The 19908-nt window shown below is 34.9% G+C and overlaps 1 protein-coding gene and 1 pseudogene across 2 annotated transcripts in view; both read right to left on the reverse strand.

The window, feature by feature from the left end:
* The window catches only part of Pcdh11x (protocadherin 11 X-linked), a 607940-nt gene that overhangs the window by 389639 nt on the left and 198393 nt on the right, over window positions 1-19908 (reverse strand). The window lies entirely within an intron of this gene.
* Window positions 7653-9163, reverse strand: LOC142841581 (phosphopentomutase pseudogene; annotated as a pseudogene).

A 19908-nucleotide genomic window follows, 5' to 3' on the forward strand; every position in this document is an offset into this window, starting at 1 on the left:
TAGTAAATGTGTATACTGTTCTTGTTAACCTGTTCTCTGTTAATGTGTCTCAGATAATAATGTTATAATGAGTAGAATAGGGAAAAGCCCTTTCCTTCCATACAATTGTAAGACATTAACTGCAATTTAAACTGTTAAAGTATCCATTTCTGTACTAAATCTAAATAAGAATAAAAGTCATTGTTTTGCATCTTTATTTTCTTGTACAATAAGCCCAACTGTTATAAATATGATTCATAATATTCTGCTTGTTTTTACAATCTTTCTTAGGTCACCACAGTCCATGTGGTTTTCTAGTACTTATCACATTGCCTAGGAATATTTAACATATCAGGAAGAAATGTTTGTAACTCAACGTGTAAAAAGAATTAATTTTGAACCCATTACTAACTTCTGTGTGAATTATCCCACAAATTATGAAACAATGCGTTAATTAGCCAGGAATCATTTTACAAAATTAATTTTAGAGAGAATAGGTACTGATTTCTTTATATGTTCTTTCCCTATATGTCTAAAGCACAATTCCTAGAATATTTTGTTTCTACAGAAAATGTGTTTCTGATTGACAGAAGACCCTGGAGAGTGAATTCAGAAATGGTGGATCAATAATTTCTTTTCTCTTTCAGTAAATACTACTTAGCTCATGATCCCATGAGAATAGTATTTTAAATATGTATAACATTTACAAAAAATTCAAATTGCTTCTTTATTTCATATTCCATATTCACTGTATTAACTTTGATTCCTCAATTAATTTGAAGACTGGAAGATTTAAAAAAGACTTGACAATTTAAAAATTCTTCACATATCAAATAATTAATTATATTGATATAATTATTTTGTTCTTCATTTCTATGTATTCATATATATATATATATATATATATATATATATATATATATATATATACGCGTGTGTGAACATTACTTATATATATGTATATAGAAATGATGTATATCTCCAATGTTCTTGTATTTCCCTGTTTGGTCTTGAGCTCCTCATTAATACAGCTGCCTGTCTCAACTTTCTGATCAGTGGAGACGAGTATTTGTCACTGTTCCTTGTTACTTAGCCCTTAAATAGATAATCATTTGATCCTAACTTGTTCAATAAACATCATAAGTCAAATATGTCTTCCTTAACTTGGCACTTTCGATTTAAATAGGAAGTTTCAAAAACCTGAAAGAACTATGTGGTTTCTCTTGATGTAATTTAAAATAATTATTTAGAATCTTACCATATTCCAAAAGGTAAATATTATAGAAATTGTGTTACACTGTATGATCTGTAATAACACTATATACCTATAATCAAATGTAAATATAATAAGCCTAACTCAACAATAAAAAGATTCAAATGTTAAAATTAGGATTAGGGATTTTTTTTTTAGTAGTTTCAGTGCTTGCCTAGTAACCACAAGGCCTTGTATTCAGTCTCCAATCCCATACTTCCACAAAAGACTAAAATTTAAAATAGGAAAAAAAAATCTTATACTATATCAAATTGTTACGAACACTGGCTTTGTGGGAGACTAGGTAGTTTGGATGCTCAACTTACTACACCTGGATGGAGGTGGGGGTTCCTTGGACTTCCCACAGGACAGGGAACCATGATTGCTTTTCGGGCTGAGGGGCGGGGGGACTTAATTGGGGGAGGGGGAGGGAAATGGGAGGCGGTGGCGGGGAAGAGACAGAAATCTTTAATAAATAAATAAGTTAAAAAAGTCTTGGTTTTGAGGAAGTCAGCTTTCCTTTCTTGAAATATGGACACTATGAACAATAAAACTTTTTTTAACATATTCCAAGCAAAAATGTAAGTACACACACCAACTAAATACAATATTAAATAACTAAAGTTTCATTTAATGTTCCAGCAATAATAACTGTTGACAATGGATTTATAATATTCTTACAAAAGAGTAAGACAGGATTACAACAAAATATTAAAATCGTCTCCATTTCACTGAATTTTATCTTGTGTATTAGTAGGAATCTGTTTTTATTCCCTTAGGATTTGAAATACAGCAGTAAATCTGTTAGAATGATAAGTTTTGAGAATTTCATTGTAACTTAACACATATAACCAATATGCAAGTAACTTTGTTCAATAAATATGACCATTTAAAACATTTAAAAACTACTTATTTTGAGGGATAATAAGAAATATAGGTAAAATTAAGATGGCATGGGAAGGAAACAAAGCCCATTACTACAATTCTAGTAACTATTTGATTCCCAAGTGTTAAAACCTCAGTCATATAAACCAAAGTGACAGGTTCAATATAAAAGACGTAGTAGCATAAACAAGTTTAGACATGAATTGCAATTGTGGTGTGACTAAAAGATAGTCTAAGTCTCTAGGTTTAATACTACTTTCCCACCACACATTGGCTCAGAAGATAAAGAAAGAGATATCAATGAATCTCTCAATCTTCTAAGAAGATTCTTCTTTTAGTAGTTGATAATTAACACAGTGACCCACAATTGACCAAGGTCTAGAGAATAATAACCCACAATGCTCAGTCTTAAATAAAACATCCATACAATACCACCTTCTCTAGTTTCAGGGATTAATGTGGATGACAGGACATAAGGAGTGCAATATCCAGGAGTGGTGGCTTATTAGCAAACAGTGTCTTATAGACTCAACAGGGTAGCTACACATGTAAACTCACAGCAGTTGTGACAGTAAATATAGTTTCCAACATTGTTGCTATCAGAAATTATTAGTTTTCTAGAGAAGGAAAAATAGTTTCCTCTATGAGTGTAGCCCCAAAGAGCAGAGAGAAATCTGTGATTTATTACGATCTCAGAAATTTTAAAAGAAATGTGTAAAAATTTGAACATTTTAATTTCATAGCTTGATCTTGAAGGATTTAAAAAATAAAGTAAGAGGAACAAAGAGTTGGGCGGTAAATCAGTGAAGAGTCAGGAAAAGTAAGAACAATAAGATCAAAACCCATTGTATGAAATTCTCAAGGAAATAATAAAAATTAATCAACAAAGAATACAGAAATTATGCAAAATAAAGCTATTGTATAAAAAGCAGATGTTGGCCTTCTAACCTAACAATAGAACACAACATTATTGGTTGAGTATATCTATATGTTATGAAAGTGATATTGTATAGTTCCTAACTACAAAGAGTTTACAATCTACATATAGATATAATTATATCTATCTATGTATAATTTCATAAAATTGTGTTCTTCTGAGTAATAGCAACACAATTATGTGCTAACAAAGAGAAAGTAACCTTTATCTATGTTGTGAAATCAAAGAAGTCTCCAATAAAGAAATGACCTTGTCATTAAACAGCAACAAACTTCACAAAAAATACCCATTACTAATGAGTATAAGAAGCTTTGGTTTGAATAGAAAGCATATGAAATGAGATAAAGTTCCCAAATATCAATACAGGATTATGCTGTCCACGTGTCAGAAATTACAAGTTGCCAAAGTCAGTTTAGGGAAAATGAAGGACAATACTTCATTTCACATACTACCATTTATGCTTTTTGTTGCTTTTCTTTCCAAAGGAATTATTTTTTAGTAAGTTTTACAAGTTTTTAGTTTTTAGTAAGTTTATCAAGGAAAGTTTATCCAAAATAAGTATAAGAGACTATGGCCTAGACTCTTAATCACGCAACTATTTTGTCTTTAGTTATCAGGAAGCCAAGAAAGTATCAAACAGTTCAGTAAGATGTCATGAATTTGAAAGAGAGCAAGTATGGGAGGGTTTGGGGGAAAATGAAAGAAATAAATAATGTAATTACATTGTAATCCTTAAGATAACAGAAATACTTAAACATAAATTATCTTGTTACTCTTATTTCATGGAAAGAGTTAATGTGTTTTGCTTCATTTTACTTTCCCTTTTTTTAAATTCTTTCTTTGTGAATTTCAGGTTTTTGTATTAAATGACATATTTTATTGTTTTTATTGAGCTATATATTTTTCTCCACTTCCTTTCCTTCCTTTCTCCTCTCCTTCTACCCTTCCCCATGATCTCCACGCTTCCAATTTACTCAGCAGATCTTGTCTTTTTCTATTTCACATGTACATTAGACACATGTATGTCTCTCTTATGGTCCTCTTTGTTGTCTAGGTTCTCTGGGATTATGAATTGTAAGCTGGTTTTTCTTTGCTTTATGTCTAAAAGCCACTTATGAATGACTGCATATTATATTTGTCTTTTTGAATATGAGTTACCTCATTCAGAGAATTTCATATATTTTGATTACATCCTTTCAGCTCCCCTAAATCCTCTCAGATCCTCCTCCTCCTCTTTACCCACCAAACTTCATGTCCTTTCCTTCTCTTAAAACAAATAAAAACATGCTGTCCAATTTGTATTGGCTGACTACTCTTGAGGATGGGGTCTAGTCTAGATTTTTGGTGATTTTCCCATTGTTACTACACTGAAGAAAACCAATTTTTTTCTTCCAGTAGCTATTAATTGTGAATAAATTCATGAAATGAACTTGGAGTTTGTTTTCACTGCCCATCATCCATGTTGGTAGTTTGTCTGGCTTGACTTTGTGAAGATCTTGCATGCTGTCATACTCTCTGTGACTTTATATTTCTGTCTGACCCTTTGTATGTGGAAAGTGCCATTTCCTTGAAGGTATCCACTAGTTTGGTATCTTACTACAATCACTCTATCCTATCTTCCACATGGATCCCTAAGATTAAAGAGAAGGGCACAATATATACATCACATTTTTTAAATTCATTTACCCTTTGAGGACTACAAACACCGATTGCCCTTTTGCATTCATTCCGTTTTTTCTTATATTTGTTAATTTATGTTTCCCTTGAGATTCTCATTTTATTATTATTATTATTATTATTATTATTATTATTATTATTATTTTTCGAGACAGGGTTTCTCTGTAGCTTTGGAGCCTGTCCTGGAACTCCCTTTGTAGACTAGGCTGGTCTCGAACTCACAGAGATCTGCCTGCCTCTGCCTCCCGAGTTCTGGGATTACAGGCATGCGCCACCACCGCCCGGCGTCTCATTTGATTATTTAGATAGGGACTTTCATTACAGATCATTAAGGCATGTGTCACTTATCTGTGCATTATAATTAAAAGTTATAAATTTATTTATATGAAGAAGAATGAGAATTCCTACTAATTCATAGCTTCATTCTAGAATTAATATTTTTTTAGTTCTTAATGTTTTCAGACATATATATATATATATATATATGTATATATACGAATGGAAAGTATAGCTCATCATAATTTTGCAATGAAATCAGATTTGCTTGTTTATAGTTATTTTACTGTGTCTAAATTATCTAGCTTTTCCTAAAGGTGTAGGGAGATGTGAGAAGCACTATGTGGCATTGCACATGCATACTTAATTAAGTTAAGTACACTGATGTGCAAGGTGCACTTCTGATGACACAATATGTTTACAAAGATATTAATGAGAGTATTAGGGACAACTTTGCAAATAAAATGCTTGAAAATAAATATTAACAAGTATTTTAAATGTATAAAAAGTATCATAGATATTTCTTTATTGGCCAGTGCCATATACATATTTGAATCAAAATAAGAATTTTATTCATAATTTTTGAGAATAAATGACAAGTAATCTAACAGATGAATATGACTAGTTCCCCAAAATATTTTTAATTATATTTGTGTTTAAGATATGCCATAATCAAGCCAGGTGGAGATGGCACATGCCTTTAATCACAGCAATCGGGAGGCAGAGACATGTGGATCTCTGTGAGTTCGAGGACAGCCTGTCATACAAGAGCTAGTTCCAGTACAGGCATCAAACTACAGAGAAAATTTGTCTCAAAAAATATATTCCATAATCCATACTAGATAGATAGATAGATAGATAGATAGATAGATAGATAGATAGATAGATAATACTCCTTAAGTGCTAATGGAGAAACTAATAATGCTAATTCTGTCTAGCTTAAACACTTTATGCTGTGCACAAATCTGTAAATCTGTTTTCTTTCATCAGCAGTCACATTCATGATTGTTACTGTGTAATAGACAATGCAGTTTGAACAGTAAAACAATAGCTTCCAGTTACATTTGGGTCAGCTTTCATTTATGATTATAAAATACAGGATTATTTCCCTATAATGTCAAAATAAAACTAATAGGCTTATGAACAGAAATGTAAAGTGTAAAGTGATAAAAAAGCATGTTGAATTACTTAATCAAAATAGAATGATACTTATTCTACTTGTTCATATAAACTGATTTTATCTCTTCATTTCCCCCAAATCTTAGAAAAGTTAGCAAATGTTGCCTTTGTAAACCATAAGTTACCATTATCAGTGTACCTCAGTTGTTCTCCATCTTATTTTATGAGGCATGATCATAAATATTTAAGAATACTTTGATGTGAATGAGAAATGAAATGTCTAGACATTCTTCATTTTCCTTATCAAAAAAGAGATCCCATGCTAGTAAAGCAGTATTTGTTCAAACACTTAAAGACTTCCTTTTTTCTGAATTTTGAAAAAAAAATCTTTATTTAAAAAATTTAGATAATGCCCAGACTTAACATTTTCATAAAGATATTAGTTTAATTGGTTTGGTCATGTGTTCTTTATTCAGTTTTTGGGTCAAAAGTATAAAACCCCAAGGAAGGCAGTGCCGTTGAAAGATGTAAATACTTTTAATTATCCAGATGGCTTGGCCCTCATGAATATTGCTTTGAAAATCAAGTTCAGCCTGGCAAGGTGGTACACACCTCTAATTCCAGCTCTCTGGAGGCAGAAGCAGGAGGATCTCTGTTTTCTTGGTTTTTTTTCTTTTTTTTTTAATTGAAAAAAAATGCCTCTTCCTCCCAGCCTCCCATTTCCCTCCCCTCCTCCCACTCCTCTCCCCCTCCCCCCACTCTTCTCCCCCTCCCTCTCCAGTCTGAAGAGCAGTCAGGGTTCCCTGCCAAGTGGAAAGTCCAAAGTCCTCCCCCCTCCATCCTGGTCTAGGAAAGTGAGCCTCCAAACTGGCTAGGCTGCCACAAAGCCAGAACATGAAGTAGAATCAAAACCCAGTGCCATTGTCCTTGGCTTCTCAGCAGCCCTCATTGTCCGACATATTCAGAGAGTCCGGTTTTATCCCATGCTTTTTCAGTCACAGTCCAGCTGGTCTTGGTGAGCTCCCAATAGATCAGCCCCCCTGTCTTCGTGGATGGGTGCACCCCCTGTGATCTTGACTTCTTTGCTCATGTTCTCCCTCCTTCTGCTCCTCATTGGGACACTGGGAACTCAGTCTGGTGCTCCAGTGTGGGTCTCTGTCTCTGTCTCCATCCATTGCCAGATGAAGGTTCTATGGTGATATTCATCAGTATGGCTATAGCATAGGGTCATTTCAGGTTCCCTATCCTCAGCTGCCCCAGGAACTGACTGGGGATATCACCCTGGGCACCTGGGAGCCCCTCTAGGTCCATGTCTCTTGCCAACCCTAAGATGGCTCCCTTAATTAAGATATGTGCTTCCCTGCTCCCCTATCCAACCTTCCTGTATCCCAATCATCCCGTTTCCCCAAGTTCCCCCATCCTCACCTTCTCACTTTTCTCTCTCCCCATCTCCCCTTACCCCCCTCCCACCCCACCCCTAAGATCCCAATTTTTTGCCTGGTTATGGGAAGTAGGATCTCTGTTTTCAAGGTTAGCCTGACTCACTACACAAAGTGAGTTCCAGGGCAGCCAGGGCTGTCAACACAGAGAAACCCTATCTCAAACAACAACAACAACAAAAACAAAAACAAAAAAACAAGAACAAAAACAAAAAGAAAAATTCAGCTTAATCGCTTAATTGGAGGTAAATGCAATCGTGTCCAATGCTAGAATAATTTATTCTGCACTTGGCTGCAGGTTATACTTTTGTGGCTGGAAGAAATGCTCTTCAATGGCACTGACTAGCTCATCTAGTTGCTTTTTCAGCAGCTCCCGATCACTGTTGCCAGGGCGAGCACACAGCTCGGCATAGTACTTGATTTTGGCCTCTGTCCCGCTGGTACACATGGTCGCCACACATCCATTGGCAAAGGTAAAGGTGACCATTTTGCTGCTCTTACTGGTAGGAAGAACAGCTTTTTTATCAGGCTGAGTGTCATCATAGCCGGTTGTTAGGTCCCTGATAGCAGAGATTTCAAACTTGCCACAAGTTTTGGGATAATTATTCTTCCCATCATAGTTTCTCGGGTTTCCGAATAATTTTTAAATGGTGCCTTGATCGTGACAAATAAAATATGAAGCTTTGGCAATGTGATAGCCATACTCTATGTAGACGGCCTTGAGCTACTGAGACAAAGACAAATTCTTGGTCTCTAGAAAGCTTGCACTTAGGACACCTGCACTAACACCATCCTTGTCCAGAACAAAGGGACAGCACATATATCTGATAGCTTCTTAGAATGCAGCAAACAGGATCGTCTTCCCCTGGTCTATTAGCTGTTTGGCTCTGTTTCCCACCCACTTGAAGGCAGTTAATGTTTCCTCGAAATGAAAGTCCTCCTTCAAGGCAATGGCCCGCAAGATCTTGGAAGAGACAGTGCTGGACAACATGTATGTGTCTTTAAGGGTGCTTCGATCTGGGTTCTTTTCTCTCCAAGACCTGAAGAGCCACCATCCCAGCAGGGCCCCCAACTCATTGCCGGAGTACACTCTCCACTGTCTTGCTTTTCTGCCACAGCAAGTCTGTCTGCATCTGTGTCATTGGCTAAGATAATTTTGGCCTTGATTTTGTCAGCCAAGGCGAAAGATAAAATCAAGACACCTTTACCCTCCTCAGGATTTGGGTATTTGACAGTTGGAAAGTCAGGATCTGTATCTTTCTGCTGGGGGACAGCTTCAGGAGGAGCGACTTCAAAGGCCTTGAATACCAGTTGCACGAACTCGTGACCCACGCCATGGACAGAGGTGTGCACAAACTTCACTTTGCTCTCCTTGTTCAGACTCCTGCAAAATCCCTGTGTGGTCTGGATGATGGTCAAGTCATTCATTTGAGAAATCCCTGCTCCCATAGGAGCCCGAAGGCCAGCTGTCCCAAACTCCATCCGGGAGCCAATGCATTTCTGTAGCTCTTTATTACCCTCAGCGATGAGCTGTTTCACTGACTCCAAAGTCAAGAGATTCTGGTCCCAGCGCAGCCACTGCGCGGTCCCCTGGTCCATTTGCGCGTCCATGCCCTAGTCACTGACTCTCGGAGCTGGTGTCCATGTCGCCACCGCCGCCACCACCATCCCACCGGAGCCACCACCACCGCCATCCCACCGCAGCCACAACCCGGTGTAGGAGGCTGGGTCATCCTCTAAAGTCTTCCTAAGTTACATGTTAGATCGATATTTTTGTTCTGACTTACTAATTTGCCTCTTTTAAATGAAAGATTTCTATTAAACCTTAGGATAATGTACATTATTATGGAAAGAAAACCAAACTTGCAATATTTCTGAAGGGCATATGGCTTCATAAAACTGTTGGTGGTAGATCTGTGCTGTAGTCTACAAAACCTATAGCAAACGTAATATGTGGCTCAAGAAATAAAGTCGGTGCCAACTACCTGCATATAAATGCAACATTTGTGGCTGTTAGAGACTACTGTTTTAAAACAGAAGTATGCATGACCATAAATCCATTTGACATTTATATAACAGAGTTCTAATCTAAATGTTCCCTGCATGTAGAATAGCCAGAACCATAAATGATATTACACATTTCTCATTAATATGCAAAAGTGATCCTACATACTGAACACATATTTCTTCAGTTTGTTAATGAGCATTTCATGGACTGTGCAACTGCTAAATTATATTTATAGAATCATTGAGTTGGTTTTTTAGGCCTTAAGTTTCAGCATGTCTCCTTTCACTTTGATTTATAAATTAGAGTACTACATGGAAGGATTCCAAAGGGTTACTAGAGATGTTGAGTCTTTACATTTAAACTGAATATAGTTTTCATAAAATGTACTTGGGAACTAATTTTCTTCATCAGTTTAATGCATAAAATAATTTATACTAACACTAAAAATCACCAGATTTAAAATTATATTTACTTTCACTGTTTAAAAAAACCTCTTACTACTAACATGTTTTTCATTGAAAATAATAAGAACAAAAAATATTATTGCAAAATATGAAATATATAAATGCCTCCTGGAGTTATATATCATTCAAGAAATGTTTTCAAATATTTGTGTATTTAATTTTATGACAGAGTTCCTTAACTTTTCATAAAAATTAAGATAATTAATACCTCCATAGAGGAATGAAAGATAAAAATAAAGCTATTGTAGTTCAAAGAGGAATACAATTTTTCCCTCTGCACCCATTAATCTTTCTTAAATACATTGGAACTCAAAATAATTTGAAACAAATATCTCATTGCAGTTTTCATACATGAATGTTTTTTTCAATGTTAATTTTTAGTGTTTACAAAAATATAATCTGCTACATATATTATTCTCATATATCTAAATATGAAGAAATTAAACCTGTCTTTTCATAGATAATTAATTTATACTGGGACAATGAGTAATTCGTGTATTTAAAATAATAAGTTTTAACAATCAATTATAATTAGTATTTAAATGCCACAATAAAAACAATTAAAAAACAGATGAACAAATTAAGAGTGCAAATTTTTTTTTCAATAATGAGCTCCCTATTAGAAACATAGGAATTGTGATTTAAAGCTATGATTGGTAAATATGACAGAATAAGTGAAATAATTTTAACATACTCTTTATTAGTACTTGTACTGAAAAATCTTAACCTGCTCTTCTTATATTTATAATTATCTTTAAATGATTATAATTCATGTAGTCCCACTGAATTCTTTAGCGTAGTTGAGCAATTCCTCATTTGATCTGAAATTTTCTCTAATTTATACAAATATTTTCAAGTAAAGTGTATAATCAATACTCCTTTAAAGATACTAAATGTTTATTTAGAGACAAATACAAATATAATAGTAGCTATTTAAATTATTTTAAGAAAATATTAATTGCAGAGAAAAATAGATGAATTTTGTCTAATACCTGACATATGATGTGTCTCTTTCAATAACTGGAATATAAAAATAATTAACAGTACCATAAAACTATAATAATAAAATTTACTTATAAATATGAATGATATTTAAGTAATATGTAACTGTGAGCAAAATTGTTTTTATTTGAACACACTTTTTTTAAGTTTTATTTTTCTGCTTCTTATGAATAATTTAAAACCAAAATGAATTGTACAACCCACTGCAAGTTTGGCTCTTAGCAGGTCCAAATATTAGAACTTATATTACCAAATGCATTACTACAATGATATTTCTAAATGTATTTACTCTGATATTTAGTTATAAAAAGCCAATTGTGGGTAACCCGGACGACGGAGGCGGCCGGAACCAGGACAGCAGAGGCGGCCAGAGGATGCCCTCCGCAGGCAGCCGGCGGGAACCGGCTGGGACAAGCTGGGACCAGAGCAGCAGCAGAGGACTCAGGCTGCAGGGACTGCACGCAACACCGATAGCAGATTGCCCCACTACAATTAAATCAAAGAGGTAGGCTTTTGGTTGGCAAAGGAGGAGCCGGGCCCTATTCCTGAGAGGGATCTTGGCCCCCAGCAGGAACCAGGAAACAGAGCGAGGGCATTTTGTAAGAGGATCCCCTGGCCAGCAAGGAAACCTGAACCAGTTTTAAAAAGACCCCTTAGATAGCATCGATAGGAGGAGATGGGCAGGCACCAAGGCAAGAATTCACCCAATAATCTGAAAAACAGCATGAAAACACCAGAACTCAATGATCTTACAACAGAAGGTCTTCAACACCCTAACACAGAAGAAGTGGAAAAAATTGACTTTATGAAAGCAATAGAGTCCCTTAAACAACATGTGAAAAATGCCCTTACAGAAATGGATGAGAAGTATAACCAAAAATTTGAAGAAATGAGTAAATACGTACATAATACCCTGGGAAACCAAGAAAGAATGATCAAACAGGTAATGGAAACAGTTCAAGAATTGAAAACTGAACTGGAAGCAAGGAAGAAAACACAAACTGAAGACCAGCTGGATATGGAAAATCTAGGTCAACGTGCAGAACCTAAAGAAACTAGCATAATCAATAGAATACAAGAAATAGAGGAAAGAATCTCAGATTCTGAGGACACCATAGAGAAAATAAACACACTGATCAAAGAAAACTGCAAAGCCAACAAATTCTCATCACAAAACATTCAGGAATTATCGGACACAATAAAAAGACCAAACCGAAGAATAATAGGAATAGAAGAAGGAGAAGAGTCACAGCTCAAAGGCCCAGAAAATATTTTTAACAAAATTGTGGAAGAAAACTTTCCCAACATAAAGAAAGATATTCCTTTGAATATTCAAGAAGCATATAGAACACCAAACAGACTGGATCAAAGAAAAACATCCCCTCACCATATAATAATCAAAACACGAAATATACAGGTTAAAGAAAAAATATTAAGATATGCAAAAGAAAAAGGTCAAGTAACTTATAAAGGTAAACTGATCAGACTTACTCCTGACTTCTCTATGGAAACAATGAAAGCCAGAAGGTCCTGGATAGAAGTACTGCAGAAGATTAGAGACCATGGATGCAAGCCCAGACTAATATACCCAGCCAAGCTTTCGTTCACTATAAATGGATAAAACAAGACATTCCAGGATAAGAACAAATTTAAACAATACGTAGCCACGAATCCAGCCCTACAGAACGTAATAGAAGGAAAATCGCAACTCAAGGAATCCAACATTGCCAACACTGCCTACAATAACTGAGGCATCTAGCGACCCTTCACTAGCACAACTCAAAGAACGGAGACACACAAATTCTACTTACAAAAACAATAAGAATATCCAGAGTAAACAACCACTGGTCATTAATATCACGTATTATTAATGGTCTCAATTCACCTATAAAAAGGCACAGGTTAAGAGATTGGATACGAAAATAGGATCCAACATTCTGCTGTTTGCAAGAAACACATCTCAACCACAAAGACAGGCATCTACTCAGAGTAAAGGGTTGGGAAAAGGTCTTTCAAGCAAATGGTCCTAAGGAAAAAAAACAGGTGTGGCCATATTAATTTCTAACAAAACTGACTTCAAACTAAAATCAATCAGAAGACATCAAGATGGACACTTTATATTCATAACAGGAACAATTCGTCAGGACGACGTCTCAATCCTGACTATCTACACCCCTAATATAAAAGCATCCACTTATGTAAAAGAAATATTACTAAAACTCAAGGCAGACATCAAACCACACCCACTTGTAGTAGGAGCCTTCAATACACCTCTCTCAGCAATGGACAGGTCAATCAGACAGAAATCTAATAGGGAAGTAAGAGAACTACTGGAGGTAATGAAGCAAATGGACTTAACAGCCATCTATAGAACATTCCACCCAAATAGGAACGAATATACCTTCTTCTTTGCAGCTCATGGAACCTTCTCGAACTTTGACAACATACTCGGAAACAAAGGAAACCTCCACAGATACAAAAAAATATCAGTGTCCACCTGCGTCTTATCAGATCACCACGGATTAAAGTTAGAATTCAACAAATATCCTACCTCCAGAAAGCCGACAAACTCATGGAAACTGAACAGTCAACTACTGAACCACACCTGGGTCAAGGAAGAAATCAAGAAAGAAATTAAAGTCTTCCTTGACTTAAATGAAAATAAAGGGACAACATACTCAAACCTATGGGACACTATGAAAGCATTGCTAAGAGGAAAGTTCATAGCACTAAGTGACCTAAAGAAAACAGAGAAAGCATACATCAGAGACTTAACAGCACACCTGAAAGCTTTAGAAAAAAAAGAAGCAGATGCGCCCAGGAGGAGTAGAAGACTGGAAATAATCAAACTGATGGCGGAAATCAACAAAATAGAAACACAGAAAACAGTCCAAAGAATCAATGAAACAAAAAGTTGGTTCTTGGATAAAATCAACAAGATTGACAAACCCCTACCCAAACTAATTAAATGACAGAGAGAGAACACACAAATAAATAAGATCAGAAATGAAAAGGGGGACATAACCACAGACACAGAGGAAATTCAGAGACTCATTAGATCTTACTACAAAAGCCTGTATGCCACAAAACTAGAAAATGCAAAAGAAATGGACATTTTTTTAGGTAAGTACCATATACCAAAGCTAAACCAAGACCCGGCAAATGATCTAAATAGACCTGTTAGTCGCGAAGAACTATAAACTGTTATCAAAAATCTCACTTCCAAAAAAAGCCCAGGGCCAGATGGTTTTAATGCAGAATTCTACCAGAACTTCCAAGAAGAGGTAATACCTATACTCCTTAATGTATTTCACAATACAGAAACAGAAGAGTCATTGCCAAATTCCTTTTATGAAGCTCAGTTACCCTGATACCAAAACCATACAAAGGCCCAACCAAGAAAGAGAATTACAAGCCTATCTCACTCATGAATATCGAAGCAAAACTTCTCAATAAAATACTGGCAAACCGAATCCATGAACACATTAGAAAAATTATCCATCATGATCAAGTAGGCTTCATCCCAGAGATGCAGGCCTGGTTCAACATACGCAAATCTATCAATGTAATCCACAATATAAATAAACTGAAAGAAAAAAAAAACATATGATCATTTCATTAGATGCTGAAAAAACATTTGACAAAATTCAACACCCCTTTATGATAAAATTCTTGGAGAGATTAGGGATACAAGGGTCATACCTAAATATAAGAAAATTAATATTCAGCAAGATGAAAGCTAACATCAAATTAAATGGAGAGAAACTCAAAGCAATTACACTATATCAAGGACAAGAAAAGGCTGTCCTCTCTGTACATACCTCTTCAATATAGTGCTTGAAGTTCTAGCAATAGCAATAAGACAACATAAGTTGATCAAGGGGATTCGTATCGGAAAAGAAGTAGATAAGCTCTCGTTATTTGCAGATGATATGATAGTATACATAAGCGACCCCTAAAACTCTACCAAAGAACTCCTACAGCTGATAAACACCTTTAGAAATGTGGCAGAATAAAAGATCAACTCCAAAATATCACTGACCTTCCTATACACTAAGGATAAGGAAACAGAGAGGGAAATTAGAGGAGCATCACCTTTCATGGTAGCTACAAATAGCATAAAATATCTTGGGGTAACCCTAACCAAGAATGTGAAAGATCTATTTGACAAGAACTTTAAGTCTTTGAAGAAAGAAATTGAAGAGGACACCAGAAAATGGAAGGATCTCCCTTGCTCCTGGTTTTGGAGGATCAACATAGTAAAAATGGCAATTCTACCAAAAGCAATCTATAGATTCAATGCAATCCCCATCAAAATCCCATCAAAATTCTTCACCGATCTGGAGAAGACAATAATCAAATTTATATGGAAAAACAAAAAAACCCAGGATAGCCAAAACAATCCTATAGAATAAAGGATCATCTGGAGGCATTACCATCCCTGACTTCAAACTCTACTACAGAGCTACAGTATTGAAAACAGCTTGGTATTGGCATAAAAACAGATAGTCAACCAATGGAATCGAATAGAAGACCCTGACATTAACCCACAAACCTATGAACACCTCATTTTCGATAAAGGAGCTAAAAGTATACAATGGAAAAAAGAAAGCATCTTCAACAAATTGCACTGGCAAAACTGGATGTCAACCTGTAGAAGAATGAAAATAGATCCATATCTATCACCATGCACAAACCTCAAGTCCAGATGGATTTAAGACCTCAATATCAGTCCGAACACACTGAACCGGATAGAAGAGAAAGTGGGAAGTACTCTCCAACACATGGGCACAGGAGACCACTTCCCACATATAACCCCAGCAGCACAGACATTAAGGAACTCATTGAATAAATGGGACCTCCTAAGACTGAGAAGCTTCTGTAAAGCAAAGGACACTGTCGCTAAGACACAAAGGCAACCTACTGACTGGGAGAAGATCTTCACCAACCCTGCAACTGACAAAGGTCTGATCTCCAAAATATATAAAGATCTCAAGAAACTAAACCGTAAATGGCCAATCAACCCAATTATAAAATGGGGCACTGAGCTGAACAGATAATTCTCAACAGAAGAAGTTCAAATGGACAAAAGACACTTAAGGTCATGCTCAACTTCCTTAGCGATCAGGGAAATGCAAATCAAGACAACTTTATGATACCATCTTACACCTCTCAGAATGGCTAAAATAAAAAAAAAAAAAACACCAATGATAGCCTTTGCTGGAGAGGTTGTGGAGAAAGGCGTACACTCAGCCATTGCTGGTGGGAATGCAAACTTTACAACCACTTTGGAAAGCAGTGTGGCATTTTCTCAGGAAATTGGGGATCAACTTACCCCTGGACCCAGCAATACCACTCTTGGGAATATACCCAAGAGAGTCCTTATCATACAACAAAAGTATGTGCTCTACGATGTTCATAGCAACATTGTTTGTAATAGCCAGAACCTGGAAACAACCTAGATGCCCTTCAATGGAAGAATGGATGAAGAAAGTATGGAATATATACATATTAGAGTACTACTCAGCAGTAAAAAACAAGGGCTTCTTGAATTTTGCATGCAAATGGATGGAAATAGGAAACACTATCCTGAGTGAGGTAAGCCAGACCCAAAAAGAGGAGCAAGGGATGTACTCACTCATATTTGGTTTCTAGCCATAAACAAAGGGCATTGAGCCTATAATTAGTGATAATAGAGAATCTAAATAAGGAGAACCCAAAGAAAAATAGGCGATGAAAGGAGACAGAGACAGAGACCCAAATTGGAGCACCGGACAGAAATCTCAAGGTCCAAATCAGGAGCAGAAGGAGACGAAGCAGGAGCAAGGAACTCAGGACCGCGAGGGGTGCACCCACACACTGAGACAATGGGGATGTTCTATAGGGAACTCACCAAGGCCAGCTGGCCTGGGTCTGAAAAAGCCTGGGAACCCTGATTCCTCTTCGGGCTGAGGAGGGAAGGGAACTTGATTGGGGGAAGGGGAGAGAAATGGGAGGCGGTGGCTGAAAGAGACAGAAATCTTTAATAAATAAATAAATTAATTAAAAAAAGCCAATTGTGTTGTGCAGGTTACAATGGGACACAGAATAATGCATTGTAAAATAATAATGAAACGTCAGTCTGTACTCAAAAACTGTAGAATAGATTGTACCATATTCATGCATGGAAGAAAAAACCTTCACAAACCTGAAAAATTATGAAAATTATAGGCTTAAATATTTCTCAATGTTATTTTATTTTTTCCTCACACCAAATTATTGTGTGCTGATTTGAAATAAAAGTACTTCTCACAACAATCTATTTTGCAAATGGACTCAAGCTTTAATTCTATTGTTCTTGCATAATTTTAATTTTAATTTCTAATATTTGGGTTTAGATAATGCACAGTACTTTTATTTTAAGTGATACTAATGTATGTATTTTCAAGAGATGCACAGTTTGACTGAATTATATTTTCAAAGACAGATATTGGAACACATCTACTTGAAGTCTTATTAAAATAATATCCAATACTTCATTACTTTTAAATAATTTCACTCTGATTTTAGTATAAAGTCCACATAACCGAAAATGTGCATTATTTCAATGACAGTATATATTGTTAATAGAATGCAAGTTTTCAGTTTTCAAGGTGAAATAATAAATTAGTTAGACACATAAATTCCTAGATATAAGAAACTAAATTATAGTTTCATTTTATTTTTTGACATTAGTATTTAATTCTATCTATATCTCCCTACATAAAGCTAAGACATCAGTTGTTCCATATAATAATGGAAATTTTTAATATTTTTACAAATATTCCCTCCAATCTCTAAAACAAAACATCATTAGAATGAAACATTGCTGCCCATTTACGTTGAATAACAATTTGAGGAAAAAATGCTAGAATAAACTTCAACTTTTAATTTATATTTTCAAATACAACAAGTCATATCCTGTATAATTTTTCAGTACTCTTATAATTATGTGTCTAAGTCATTCTACAAAATCCAAAGACACACAGTGTCATTCATATGACAAGTACCTAAACTTGGAAATATTCACATAAGCTGCAAGTTTCTAAACTATTCAATCTTAACTTTGATGTCTGACATTGCCTATACTTTTGTTAAACAGGACTGTAACAAAAATGGGCATCTTCTCTACTATTTTTTTTTCTTTTCTAATTTTTATTTATTTCTATAATTTTTTTAAATTTGACAGTATTCTACTTCTACTGTTATTCTGTTAAAATATAGGAAAAGTTGTCTACTTCTAATAAAAATATGCCAGTACTAACCTTTCAAAACTGCTTTAAAGTTTGGAGATACTTAATATTATCATTTCACACTTATATGCATGCACACAAAATAAGAAATTAATACAATGTATAAATAAAACTACAAAATAGAGCAATTATGACATTCATACTACCCAGACAAATTAAGTTCTCAAGCTGCTCATGGATATTTAGGCCTTAGATCCCATTAAAATCAAATGGTGTCATACAGTGAAATCTCAGAAAACAACTTATAAAGAATAAGTGATATCTTATCAACCACAGAATCAATTTAGTGCTTCAATTTTGAGAACATTTTAAGGTTCTTTATATTTTTCTTTATCAGGAAATGCTATTACAATATATTAATCAGCAGATATTTGAGGAATGTCTCATTGTGCATTGGATATCATAAAATTAGTAAAAGAAAAATCGTCAAATATAATCAAAATAAATATTTTGAATTATTTTAAATGTAACAGTTTATATTTTGGGATATATATATATATATATATATATATATATATATATATATATATTACTTTTGCAGTCATCACAATTCTAAGAGTGTGAGAATATTTGCAATAGAAATAATATAAAAGACAAAATGCCTATGAGTAAATGTAAGTCAAAATGTACAAGTGTCATGAGAAAAATATTTAAAATAACCCTGATACAATATAGAAACTTGGTATGATCTTAGGAAAGAACATTCAGTATTACAAGGCTGATAATTCAGCTGTGAAGGGAAGTGCAGGTGCTACAAACAGACTGACTGAAGTTAAGCTTTTCACGTATATCTTATTATAGGATATTGACTTTTGAGTATTTCTAAAATTTGATCTATTAAAAGTCCCCAAAAGTAAAGGTACTACTTTCAGATGGGATTTAATGGCCTTGAACTAAGTATGTAAATAAGTATGACCTTGAAATTCTGATTCATTTTGCCTTCATCTCCCAGGCACTGAGATGGCAAGTATGTACTACCACTCTAGATTTCATTGCCCTGGGTAATCAAAAAAAAAAAAAAAAAAAAAAACCTCTGTTAGATGGGCACTCTAACACCTGAGCTGTATCTTCAACCTTGCCAAGTAAAAGTAATTTTTAAAAAATTAAAAGTCTAAAAAAAGAGAGAAGAATCATAGCTATACATTTTGTTAAATTAAAAAGAATTAGTCTGATCAACAAGGAAAGTTTCCAAATCTAAATTTGTTGAAGAAAGTTTACAATACTATTTTGAGTTCAGTCCTATTTATTCTACTTGGCTATCAGAAACTTAGAGATAATTGTCAGGTAAATCACAGAAAAATAGCCTTTTCTCCCTAAACACCACAGAGCATATGATACACACACACACACACACACACACACACACACACACACACACACACACACACAAAGGTTTAATGATTATCAAAATTATCACAGGTTGCCAGCATGTAAATATTTTTTTCACTAAATAATGGTTTAATTCAGAGCAAAGTACTAGCTTTCCTTCTTTTCTCTCTTCAGCAAAACTACATTTATTGCCCCATTTTCAAGGTGCAAACTTTTATTTTACTCAAATGATGCATAGCTTTACTTTTAGGTAGAAGATGTAACAGAACT

The sequence above is a fragment of the Microtus pennsylvanicus genome, chromosome X (genome assembly GCF_037038515.1).
Source record: "Microtus pennsylvanicus isolate mMicPen1 chromosome X, mMicPen1.hap1, whole genome shotgun sequence".
Classification (NCBI taxonomy): Eukaryota; Metazoa; Chordata; class Mammalia; order Rodentia; family Cricetidae; genus Microtus; species Microtus pennsylvanicus.